The sequence below is a fragment of the Canis aureus genome, chromosome 25, assembly GCF_053574225.1.
Source record: "Canis aureus isolate CA01 chromosome 25, VMU_Caureus_v.1.0, whole genome shotgun sequence".
NCBI lineage: Eukaryota > Metazoa > Chordata > Mammalia > Carnivora > Canidae > Canis > Canis aureus.
Window position 1 is genome coordinate 29,703,682 of NC_135635.1, and position 12,699 is coordinate 29,716,380.

At 37.6% G+C, this 12,699-nt stretch overlaps 1 pseudogene; it reads right to left on the reverse strand.

The window, feature by feature from the left end:
• Positions 1-3,068: 3,068 nt before the first annotated feature.
• LOC144297502 (uncharacterized) lies at positions 3,069-3,789 on the reverse strand (annotated as a pseudogene).
• Between the last annotated feature and the right edge of the window lie 8,910 nt (positions 3,790-12,699).

Below are 12,699 nucleotides of genomic sequence, written 5' to 3' on the forward strand. Positions count from 1 at the left end.
ATATGCTCTTTGAGTATCTTATTTTATAATAGTGAATAACATGTAACTTTGAAACTATATGTAAAATGAAATAAATATTTTGGAAAAATATTTTTTCTCCTAGTATATTTTCTCTTGTTAAAATAAATGTTAGTTTGTGACACTCAGTATTCTAAAAATCAGGAATAGAGCAGCAAATGCTTGTATTACTTCTTTTTCTTTAACACCTGCTGCTGTGTCAGTTACCTAGTAGAGGACACTCACCAAATACTGTTGATGGAAAATGATGGAAGATAACCACAGAACTTTGATTAATGATGTTCTTTTACTAAATATCTTTTAAAAAACAAATTTCTTCTATAAGGAAAATATAAAACCACGTAGCTTTAGTAATTTTATTTTACCTTTAGAGAACCACGAGTGATATCTAGAAAAAATTTAATTTGAACACATTAGCATATATTTTTTAATCATGAGGGTTTCACTGAGACATTGACTAGTTGGGTTGACTGAATCTGCCACTTCTCAATTTTCTATTAAAATTCTAATTTTAATTTGAATAATGATACTTTATAATAGCATTGAAATTTCATATAACGGAAATCAGTTAGCAGAAACTCTACTTCACTAAGGGAATTGAGAATTGAAATGAGTGGTTAAATCATAGTTTATGTTTGTGCTACCTTCTGGACTGAAAATGCATAGTTTGCCTGGTACCAATAGCTACAACATATTGCCCTTTTCTTAAGAAAGCCTGTACACAGCTTTGCACAGCCAGAAAACTGGCCATCTTTCTTTCCCTCTCATGAGCAAGGTTTTCTGAAATAGCCACATCCCTTAACTTCTATCACTCAGGACCCACTGCCAACACCTTCGCTTTCTTTAAACATTCACAGAAGAATAAGAAAAGTGGCAGTGGCAAACTGTTTCATAGCCGGTACAGTGCTTATAGGTAATAGCAAACACAGAGGAGGTAGAGATTTGGTTGTCGGAAATGTTAGGGCAGGGGCTCAGAGATTTTACTTACTATGATTCATGTGTAGTATTTGTTTAAAAGGAAAAACAAAACAAAACAATTTGTATCGTGTTACTCACTACATATCATTTCTTCCCTGTAATATGAGAATGGCAAGTTTGGGAACCACTTCCACAGCCAATTAAATCCATCTTGATTATGCATAGAAATTATGCTGAGATGGGCTGAGTAGCTAGACTTCTGGAGTTGAGATATGAGAGAGCTACACCATTCCCTTTCCAGAATAACCACTGAGAGAGTGATAAAGATAAGGATTAGACAGGTCCACCATATATTGGCAATCCAGACCATATCACATTTTCTTTTTATGGAGGTCAAGAGACATAAAACAAACAGGTCAATCCCCCTGCCCTACATGCACATTAAAAATATGGATTTTTAAAAATGTTTCTTAAGACAAAAGCATAGCAATATTAATTGGAAAGGGGGAAGTGTATATCTGAAAATAATTTTTTAAATGAAAATCAGAATACAAAGTTTAGAGCAGACTTTAAAATCTACATTTTTGGCGATGAAGAGTCAAATTGACATTGCAGAAAATTGGGTAAATGGCATTCATATAAAACAAGAGAAGATTTTTAAGAACATGAAGAAGGAAAAATAAGTGAATGTATTAAAACACATAATATTCATATTATAGATATATATAAGAATATAATTGGGATCCCTGGGTGGCGCAGTGGTTTAGCGCCTGCCTTTGGCCTAGGGCGCGATCCTGGAGACCCGGGATCGAATCCCACGTCAGGCTCCCGGTGCATGGAGCCTGCTTCTCCCTCTGCCTGTGTCTCTGCCTCTCTCTCTCTCTCTCTGTGACTATCATAAATAAATAAAAATTAAAAAAAATCTTTAAAAAAAAAAAAGAATATAATTAAAATAATAGTAATAATAGTAAATAATACATATTCCTGGACTATAAACTCAGAAATCCACAGAAACAATAATCCCTATCCTGGTAGTGCAAGGAGACACAATTCTACATCTCGAATATGATTACTATGTGAGAGAACCATACATGTAATCTGTTCCTCATCTAAAATTTGCAGTTGCTTGTGTAACTCACTGTCTTCCACCTAGTGCAGCTAATGACCTCTATGTAGAGGTAGTTTTCTAAGGAAGTAGTGAATCTGTTAGGTCCTAGTACCTGTGAAACCTATACATACACTCACTTTAAACACAAATAATGTTGACCGAGAATCTGTTATGGGCTAGGCCTTGTTCTAAGCTTTAGAGATAGAGCAACAAACAAAATATATAAAACTCCACACATAAATAAAGTTCATATTTTAGTGGGTGATGTTTCCATATTTTGTTTATTGATAAACAAAATATGGAAAATATGGAAATTAGGATGCTGGACAATCGTGAATGCATAAAGACTACAGAGGAAAATCAGTCAGCTGAAAAGGACAGGCATGCTGCAGGAGTGGCAGTGGGAGGAAGACCTGTGGCTATTTTAAATGAGGGTTAGGTATGCAATATTTGAGATCTTTTGAGCAAAGATGCAAAGATCCCAAGAGAAGTATTCACGGAACAACAACAACACTTTTCCCCCGGTCCAAAGCCATGTGGATAGTGGGGGACTGAGGCCATGCAGGCTGTGGTGGGTCACAGTCCTCAGGGTTGGGAGTGGTGATTAGCGAGGGATGCAGGCCACCTGGGTTGCAAAGCTTCTGCCGCACTGTCTCTGGCCCACGGGAACTGCGAGGCCCGGCAGCCCTGGGCAGGCACTTAAAGGTGACCTTGGCTGAGTCCAGCTCCAGCTCTACATGTGGCTGGAGTGTCCTCACCATCATCTTCATCTGATCTTCTGTGATTAGGTCCCAGGGCTTCTGCTGTGGTGGGCTGTAGTTCTCCATCTGCTCTTGAAAGTCCATGTGCTTCCTCAGGTGCATCCACCTGCTAGGTAAGCTTACAGACACTCGGTGCACTTGAGCTTCCGCCCCCCATCCCCCTGGCCTTCTGACCTGTGCTTACAGCTTCTCCACTGCTTCAAAGGTCCTCCCATAGGTCTGGCTGAGGTGGGGGACCCTCCCTCGGTGGCCGAGGACCCGTTCTAGGGGAAGGGCTGCTCGCTGAACTCACACCTGTGCTTGCCCGGGTTGGCTTGGGGATGGAAGGTCTTGCCGCAGAGGTGGCACTGGAAGGGCCTCCTGCTCATGTGAACGCGCAGGTGCAGATTGAGATCGGCCTCCTGGGTAGCGGCTGGCTGCAGAATTCACAGACAGAGGCCTCTCTCATCTGCAGGCCGTTTCTGTTCGAGGCTCGTGCGCCCAGTCCTTGCACACAAGCAGCTTCTCCACACGGTGCTTAAAAGCGGCATGCTGCTGCACTTCCCTAGGGACATGAAGCACTTGGCGCTGATGGGACAGACAGCTTGGTGCAGCTTGATCATGTGGCTCTGCAAGTCCCCCTTCGTGAACTGCAGGGTGCGGGGGAAGGACACCTGCTGGGTATCTTTCTTCCGGGTGCAGGGCCTGGTGCAGCTACAGCTCCATCCTCCAGCAGAAGGTCTCCTGGAACCCCCAGCACCTGAAGGCCTGTTCCCAGACGTTCATATAATTTCAGGCTTTATGCTCCAAGAACTGCTTCTGAAAATAACACCTTGCACCTTTGAGACCCTGGAAGGGTTTCTCCCCAGTGTGTTTCCTTTTGAGGACTTTTAGATTGCATTTGCTAAGGTGCTTTTTGACAGAAAAAGGAAGGCCTGACTGTCCTTTTCTCACCTGTTTCTTAAGTGCTTTGAATTCAGAATAATCAATATGCCAAAGTGGCATATTTTGAAGTGACACATTAATTTCCTTCAAAAGAATATTGATATCTTTGAGGATTATAGGGGCTGGGTGCCTATTTCTAAGGTACAGAATATGGTGGAGGAATAGTACCTGGAGAACGTATTTCAAGCCTGGTGAAACAATCCTCTGTGCATCTGAGAGCTGACTGAGAAGTCAGGATAGGATGGCAGTCAGAGGGAAGGTGATGGTACAATGTGTGGAATAGAATGCTTGGCCTCAGTAATTGTGAAAAATATAAAGAAATTCGCAGTGTGCAGGGGATCTGCCTAGAATTACCAAATGAATGTTTAATATACTACTTCTAGCCCAGAATCGTTTATGTTTACAGCTGTTTGATAAATATCTCACCACGAAAACTCCTAATCCATTACCCAATTTTAGGATAAAAGATGTGCGCGTGCATCTGGAATTACGAAGACAGAGTGTATGCACTTTGCAAAGGCAGGCTCAATCTAATGCACAAATGGATGAGAAACCATGTTGGCAGTATGCGTCAGTGGCTCTGTCTCTAGACTTTTTAAGCCTCTTATTTTGTTATTACTTTTGTTTTCGTTTTAAACATTAAAACTGCTTGTGTTTTTACTTCTAAATATCTAATATAAAAGTCATTATCTCACATTGCTCCTTTAAAGCACAGTTATAAAAGCATTTCTTGTATCACCATTAAATTTATTACATTTCAGTGATATTTTGTTCCTTGTACGTTAGGAAGTTAATAGGCCTCATGAACTGCATCTAGAATACAAGTTGTACTGGTAGCATATTCCAACCTCTAAATGCCTTTCATGTCAGCATGAGAGATACCATCAGGCATTTGAAAGCTCCAGCCTATTTATAAAGATACCATCAAAACCTGCCTGATGTAGCTGACTTATGAATCAATTATCTGAACTACACCAAGTGATGTATCTATTCTGAATTTTAGAGTCATATATTTGAAGCTAAACTACAAACAGATAAACTATTCAACAGCCTATCATGATTCTTATCTTCATGTTTATATCTGTCAAATGTGGGGAGAATAAGAGCAACACCATAGAGATTTTACTGGGAAGCATTTTAAAAAAAATAAATCACCCACATACAAATTTTCTCTCCCTCTAACACACATGCACGTACACATGCATGTGTACACAAAACTGGCTATCAAATTACTTATGACTTATGATTTATGGCAAATGAACACACATCAAAAAGTAAAATTTAAATAAAATCAAGGGCACTCTTGTAGTAAAGGGGAAAAATAGCAATAGGTAGAATTTGTTCTCCTAAGTTTTATGTCTAAATGGCTGGGTCTTTCAGTAAACAGAAATGACTTTGTTATAAAAGCTACAAAGCCACTGGATACGGAGAGGGAACGGTCCTGTTTCGTCCCCAGATATTGTTGAAAAGAAGCCAAACGGGATCCCTGGGTGGCTCAGCGGTTTGGCGCCTGCCTTTGGCCCAGGACATGATCCTGGGGTCCTGGGATCGAGTCCCACGTCGGGCTTCCTGAGTGGAGCCTGCTTCTCCCTCTGCCTGTGTCTCTGCCTCTCTCTCTCTCTCTATGTCTATCATAAATAAATAAATAAATAAATAAATAAATAAATAAATAAATCTTAAAAAAAAAAAAAAAGAAAATAAGCCAAACTTAAAGAGCGATGTGTTTCCTCTCTGTTGTTTTTGGAGGTGATACTTCACAAGACATATTCAATTTAAGGAGCTACACTTCATCTGTAAATATTAATTACCTCACTTGTATTGCTTTGCCTGGTAGGATGGAGATTTTAGGGAAGTTTTGTTCATGCTAAACAAACAAACCCATGAGAAATGGAAACATTAAGGTAACCATGTGTTAATATGGATTGAGAAATCTAGTAACTTTGCTTAATGAATTATCTTCTCAATATAGAAACCTGTGTAAGATACCAAATTGATATCAGAAGGTTTGCTTTTTCTGCATAGAATTATAATAAAAAAAAAACCAACAACTTACTGCTTCCTCAAAAGACAGTAACTGCCAAGGTGAGTAAAAAAAAATAAGAGGCAGTTAAGCAAAAATTGCTGATAAAGGCATTTGGAGTTTAATACAACATAAACCAAGATTTCTGAAGTTATGTTCCCTATCGCAGAATCTCCTGGGGGTGGGAGGGTGGTTGTGAGGGGATGGAGTTCATTTAAAATGCAGAATCTTGTGTGTGGAACTCTTGAATCTCTGTGTTGTGCACCTGAAGCTGAGCTTACTCTGTGTGTTAACTAACTGGAAATGAAGTAAAAGCTTAAGAAATGCAGTCTTGGGCCGCACTCTGGATTTACTAAATTAAAATCTGTAGGCATATCCTAGGAATTAGCCTTAATATCTTTTTCAGTATTTCTTAGGCTTCAAGTACTTCCAGCTTGAAAAAACTTTTTGTTAAAGGGAGAGTCAGGAAAGCTGGCACAGTAAGGAAACAGGTCAAGAATAGCCTAGGCATGGGCGCCTGGGTCGCTCAGTTGGTTAAGCATCTGCCTTTAGCTCGGGTCAGGATCCCAGGGTAGTGGGATCGAGTCCCACATCAGGCTCTCTGCTCCGTGGGGAGCCTACTTCTCCCTCTCCTCCTGCTTATGCTCTCTTTCTCTCTCTGTGAAATGAATAAATAAAACCTTAAAACAAAAGAATGGCCTTGGCATCATGATAAGAGGTTTGATATTTATGCTGAACATTGTGAAAGCCACTGACCAGGAGAATGATGTGCACATATTTGTGTTTTTGAGATACCTTCATACCTGCAGTGTAAAGAAGGGCAATGAGAAGAAAAGATTGCAATCGGGGAAACCAGTCAGGAAGTGGTCGTGGTGATCTGGTCCCACAATGGTAGTGGGTTGCACTCATAATAATTAAAATAATATTAAAAGCCATAGCTGACATTAACTGTACCATTATGTGCCATAAAAATGCTTTATAAGCATTTTCTCACTTCAATTTTAAAACTACCCTACAAGGTAGGTGGGAACTTACACAGATAAAAGAGAAAACCTCAACTCAGTAATTAAGTACTATTTATAATTACTAAGTAGGAAGACAAGGATTCTAATCCACATCTCTCTGACTCAGCTGCCCATATTTTTAACTGCTGTGTTACTGTTTAAAAGAGAAGCAGGGGCACATGAGTGGTTCAGTCAGTTAAGCATCCGACTTTGGCTCAGGTCATGATCCCGGGGTCCTTGGATTGAGACCCACATCAGGGTCCCTGCTTAGTGGGAAGTCTGCTTCTCCTTCTGCCTGCCCCCCACCACCCCAAGTTGTGCTTTCTCTGTCTCTCTCTCTCAAATAAACAGAAAACCTTTGAAGAAAAAAGTGAAGCAGCAGATCAGGGAGCCTACAAAGTAGATAGAAATGACAGGATCAATGGTTGTTTATATGACAAAAAAGATAGGGAGGCATGAGATGAGGTGGATTGTGATGCTTTCCACTAACATGAGTACAGTAGGAAGAGAGAGAATATATTCAGTTTTGGATTTTGAGTTTATGATGCTTCTGGAACATCCATGCAGGCATGTCCAATAGGCAGATGAATAGAATAGTTTGGAGTTCAGGATACAAATCTCTGTAGGACTGTAGTTTGAAGAGTCAGATGTACATCTAAGAAACTCAAAGTCTTAAGAAGGGATGCTAATGCCCAGAGGCTTGAAGTGTGTGAGGAGAAGAGAAGGTCTACTACAAGAAAACTTACTTACAAGAAACAGGTAGAGGAGGAAAGGATTAAGAGTGTTACCACAGAATATCGTCTCCAACCTGGGTCTTTCTGAGAATGACACTAGTAATTATTACTAGTGATGAGCATCAATGGGTTCTGACCCAGGCTGGCCAGAACATAAAGCCACTCTCCTCTAAGGAGATTGAGAAACAAACATTTTCCAAGGTGGGAGGAAAACCAGCCAAGTGTTAACATGGAATCTAGGAGCATCTACAGTATCATTGTAAGGTTTCTGTGTGCATAAACGTATTTGCTCTCAGGAAGCCCATAATTTCAGTCACAATTCAGTCTTCACGGTGAGTGCACAATGAGTGAGAACAATCACTTAGAATGTTGCTTTGTCTGGCTCTCCTAAGTGTCATATTACACACAGGGGTAAAACTTCTAACTGGATTTAAATGGCTGTTTCGGTGAAAATGTCACCTCTTTTTTTTTCTGCAGTATTCTTCATTTGTGGTGAAAACTTACATAACACATTTTTTTTTTTTTTTTTTTTTTTTTAGAAGTAGGAGTAGGGAGGGGCAGAGGAAGAGAGAAATGTTTAAGAAGGCTCCATGCCCAGCATGGAGCCCCACGCAGGGCTCCATCTCACAACCCTGAGATGACCTGAGAGGAAACCAAAAGTTGACACTTAACTAAATGAGCCACTCAGGCACCGCCCACATATTATTTTTTTGAAAGATTTTACAGTATCTTCATTCTGGGGACATACTAAGGAAGCATGATAAAGACTAGGCTGCCCCCTTTGTCATCTGCTATCCAGAAATGATCTCACATTTACACCTCCAGGAAGATTTTTACAGATCTAATCTATTATTAATTTTTGCAGTTATTTCAGAGAGTGGTGTTTTTACAATCCTGACCTCAAATTTTGGGTCAAGCCATATTTCATCTTGGTATACTGATATGAACTTGGTGATATGATTTTCTTACAATTAGTGGAGATAATATTCTCAGGTTCAATTATGTCCTTTATTGGAAGAGAAACATCACCAGTTAATAACTCCATTCAATTTCCTCTTCTTCTATAAACATCTCCAGTATATTCTAGCCAAATAAGTTCCTGTTTTTCCCTTCTCCTTCCCTGTAGTATTAGTGGTTAGTTTTTTCCTACACAGAACTTGGGATATTTTATAATCGTCTCTTAACACATGAAATATTCCTGTTCATCATGCTAGTTTGTACTCCATTGTGTATATACTCAGGTTTTCATAAATATAAATGCAGAAAAAAAATCTTTGATATATGTGTTTTTGTCCGTAACAATATTGTGAAGTCCATAATAGTGGAGTACATTAATATGCACAGTTTAAGAGCATAATAAACACTCAAAAAACATTTATTGACGGGATTAAATTTCAGGATTATTCAAGTGCAGAATAGTACCTTGTATAAAGCCGATACAGAAATGTTCAATTGGTCCTGATAACCTACTGTGGGTAGGTTGTAGAACCATGCTTGATATTAAAGTACCCCATTCTTTCTTCTGCATTTGTTATTGTTATTTTAGGGGATTTTCAAAATGGACTGTACCGTCTTAGGTAATTGAGTAAATCTTAGTAAAGAGATAGATAAATTGGTATTATTTATGGAAGCATTAAAAGTACCATGTAAATAAATATACTTTAACAAAACATATGATTAAGTGCTCTAACTTAAAGTTTATTATATCCTTAGAAATATTAAAAAATATAACAAGAGACATTATAATAGGTCTACCTTTGCACAGAGGCTGATCAGAAAGTATTCTTTCAGGGCACCTGGGTGGCTCAGTCAGTTGAGCAACGGACTCTTGGTTTTGGCTCAGATCATGATCTTGGAGTTGTGAAATCAAGCCCTGTGTTGTGCTCCCTGCTGGGCATGGAGCTGCTTAGATTCTCTCTCTCTCCCCCCCCCCCGCCTCTCCCCACCTTCTCCCTCTTTAAAAAAAAGAAAACAAGTATTCTTTCTCACCTATGTATTAAAAACAAAATATAAAAGTCTAGAGTTACAAAAAAAAAAACAATTTAAGATGTGTAAGAATGTAACAAAAATGTAAATATTTGATTTGTGTTATGAAAAAAATGAAATTTGTGACTCTCCAGATCATATTTCTTTGGATGTAATAAGTGTGATATATTCAATACTTAATGTTATCTCATAAATCAAAGGAAATTTAAAACAGTAGTTACTCCATATAAATGAGTAAATGCCACAAAGAAGAAGATATAAATAACCAATGAATAGATAAAAAATTATTCAAGTTTCTAGTAACCAAAAATATTAAAATAAAAATACTAAAATATTTGGCCTGATTTATCATATTGGTAAATATTAAGATGAGAATAATATTCAGTCCCCAAACCAGGATAGCGAGGCTGGCATTTTCTGCACACCTTGCTGGTAGCATACACATTTAGTAAACTTTACAGGAAACTAAATTTGTCAATATGTATCAAGAAAAATCTGGTTTCTCCTATCCATATGCATGGCACTATGTAGACTTTTTAAATTAACAAGTAAAATCAAATTAAATTCATAGAATAATGCTTTGGATAATTCTGCATTATTCATTTCTCCTGACACATTTAATTATCATTAAATTTGTTTTTTTAAGATTTTATTTATTTATTCATGAGAGACACACAGAGAGAGGCACAGACATGGGCATAGGGAGAAGTAGGCTCCTTCAGGAGAGTCCGATGCAGGACTCCATCCCAGGATCCTGGGACACAACCTGAGCCAAAGGCAGATGCTCAACTGCTGACCTACCCAGGTTTATTTATTGTCACTAAATTTAGAGAGGGAGAGCACAAGAATATATATGTGTGTTCCCCTTTTCCACATGTGTATTCAGTTCTGTGAAAGTTATACATGATTTTTCTCTAAGATTTTCAAATTTAGAATAGTCAATGGTATATCAAAACATAGGTTTGTTTACATTTATACAATGTTTTCTTTTAATATTTAGATTATTTCAGTTATGTCTTTATGTGAAAAGTTATGAGAAATAAATTCTAATTTTCTTGTACCATTATATGTCGTTATATTCCACTTGATTACAAAAGACAAATTTACGTGAAAAATTGTTTTTGAAGTTTAAATGATATATTATTGAGTGGGTATATACCTAAAACTAAAGAAAATGTTTTCTTTTTTTCCCATAAGACCCATTGTTTTGACAGACCCATTGCTCTGACCTGGGGCTGAATCGTGGGCAGCATTTTGTTCATTGTGTCTCTAATTTTTAAAAGTATAAAGATAAAAAATCTAATGATCATGTTTACTTCAATGCCTAGTCTAAGCTGACATTTTGGTAAGAGCTCTTACTCCCCCTCGGGTACTCCTTTATTATTTCATTGGCATATTTTAAGGGCTAAATGCACTACTTGAAGGTTTTAAATTTCTAATGAAATTGGAAAGAAAGAGAAATAATTCATAGAGGAGTTATGCTTCTTTAATATAACTCCTTCAAGACACAAAGAGGTTCACACAACTCAGTCTTTTGAAATAATATTTGTATCTTTTTGCCATGACATACTTAGTATTTCACGCTTCATTTTACAAGTTGTTTTTATTTAATGGGACTAGTAGGAAATTTTAAGGTATTCAACTAGTTATTCAATTAATACATATTGCTAATTTTATAGATGTGCATATTTAGCATAAATATAATTCCTTATTTCAGTTTTGTATATTAAAAAAATTCCACAAAGTGAATTATAAAATTTTATTTAATGATTTTAATCATCGATTTGACAAATTGTCTTCACATGATCATCTTAATTTGGTTATTTTGTTTTATAGGTATTACACTTATTTATTGAATGTTCTATAGGTACGTTTATGTTTTTTTTTCAATTTTGTTATAATGTATACTGTTGTTATATGTGTTATAATACACATATTTTTTCATAGAATTATTATATAAATAAGATGATATCCAGAAGAGGAAAAATGTCAAATAATTTTAATGTTCTAAGATTTTTGATACCTATTGCCAAATTACTTTTTAGGAGAGTCTTCCAACTTATACCATCTGGCACAATTGAAAGTATGATAGTACCTTTGCTTATCCAATATTTCTTTTGTTTTTCAGCATCTTCTGCATATAGTCCTTAGGAGATTTTTTCTTGTGGCAAAATACAGCAACTATATTTGAGAATATAGAATATTTCCATTCTGCTATGGAAGAAAGGAAAATGAAAGGAATAACCTACGTGTTAAACTGTGGTGCATGTTAGAAAGATAAAGTGGATCATATATCTGTGAATATAGAAAGGGATGGGAGAAAGTAGAAATACCTAATATTCACACGGCACTAAATATACATGAGGCACCAGGGGCACTAAATATTCATGACTTACTAAATATACATGAGGCATTCAATATTCTTGCAGTCTTAATTCAGCCAACATTTGATGACTGCCATCATGGCCCCATGAGTCCTTTGCCCTTGCAAGGAACTTTCAGATCTCAGTCTTTGTCCTCATGTCCATACCATCATCACACCACGAACCCTGCAAACTCCAAAAATCAGGTAGCATGCTTTCAATTTAATTGCATTCTATCCTCGGCCAGTTAAGCACCCATCTCTTTCAATTGGCTTTGTGCTGTGTGCTCTAAATTAGCTCAAGTCATTCAATTTGTTTTGTGAGCCTTTCGGTTCCCAAATCTCCGGGGTAGTTTGTCTGGTAGCACACTTGTACATGAAGGCTACCTTTGTGTGAAGGTAATTTTTCACATGACACTTTCTTACCTTTGCAACTGTATATTTAAACACTTTTAATAGATTTTTAAGCATTTTTAGGTTTTTTGTTTTTGTTTTGAAAGAGAGTACGCATGGAGTGAGTGGAGGGTGGGGAGGAGTGGAGAAAAGGAGACATAATCCTAAACTGGCTTATTGTCCAACATGGATCCCCACCCAGGGCTGGATCTCACAACTCAGATCAAGACCTGAGCTGAAATCAAGAGTGGGACACTTAATGAAATGAGCCACCCAGGTGCTCCAGTCTTTTAATAACCTTTTAATGGTGCAGTATTAGTAACTAAAAGCACAATATTGGACAGTTGGTCTTTAGAACTTTTTCACCTTGGAGAAGTCACCATCTTTTATATCCCATAAGAGTTCTGGGCATTCAGGAGAACAGTAATGAGAGTATGTTTTGAATGTCGTAACAGGCTATATGTGAGTAAG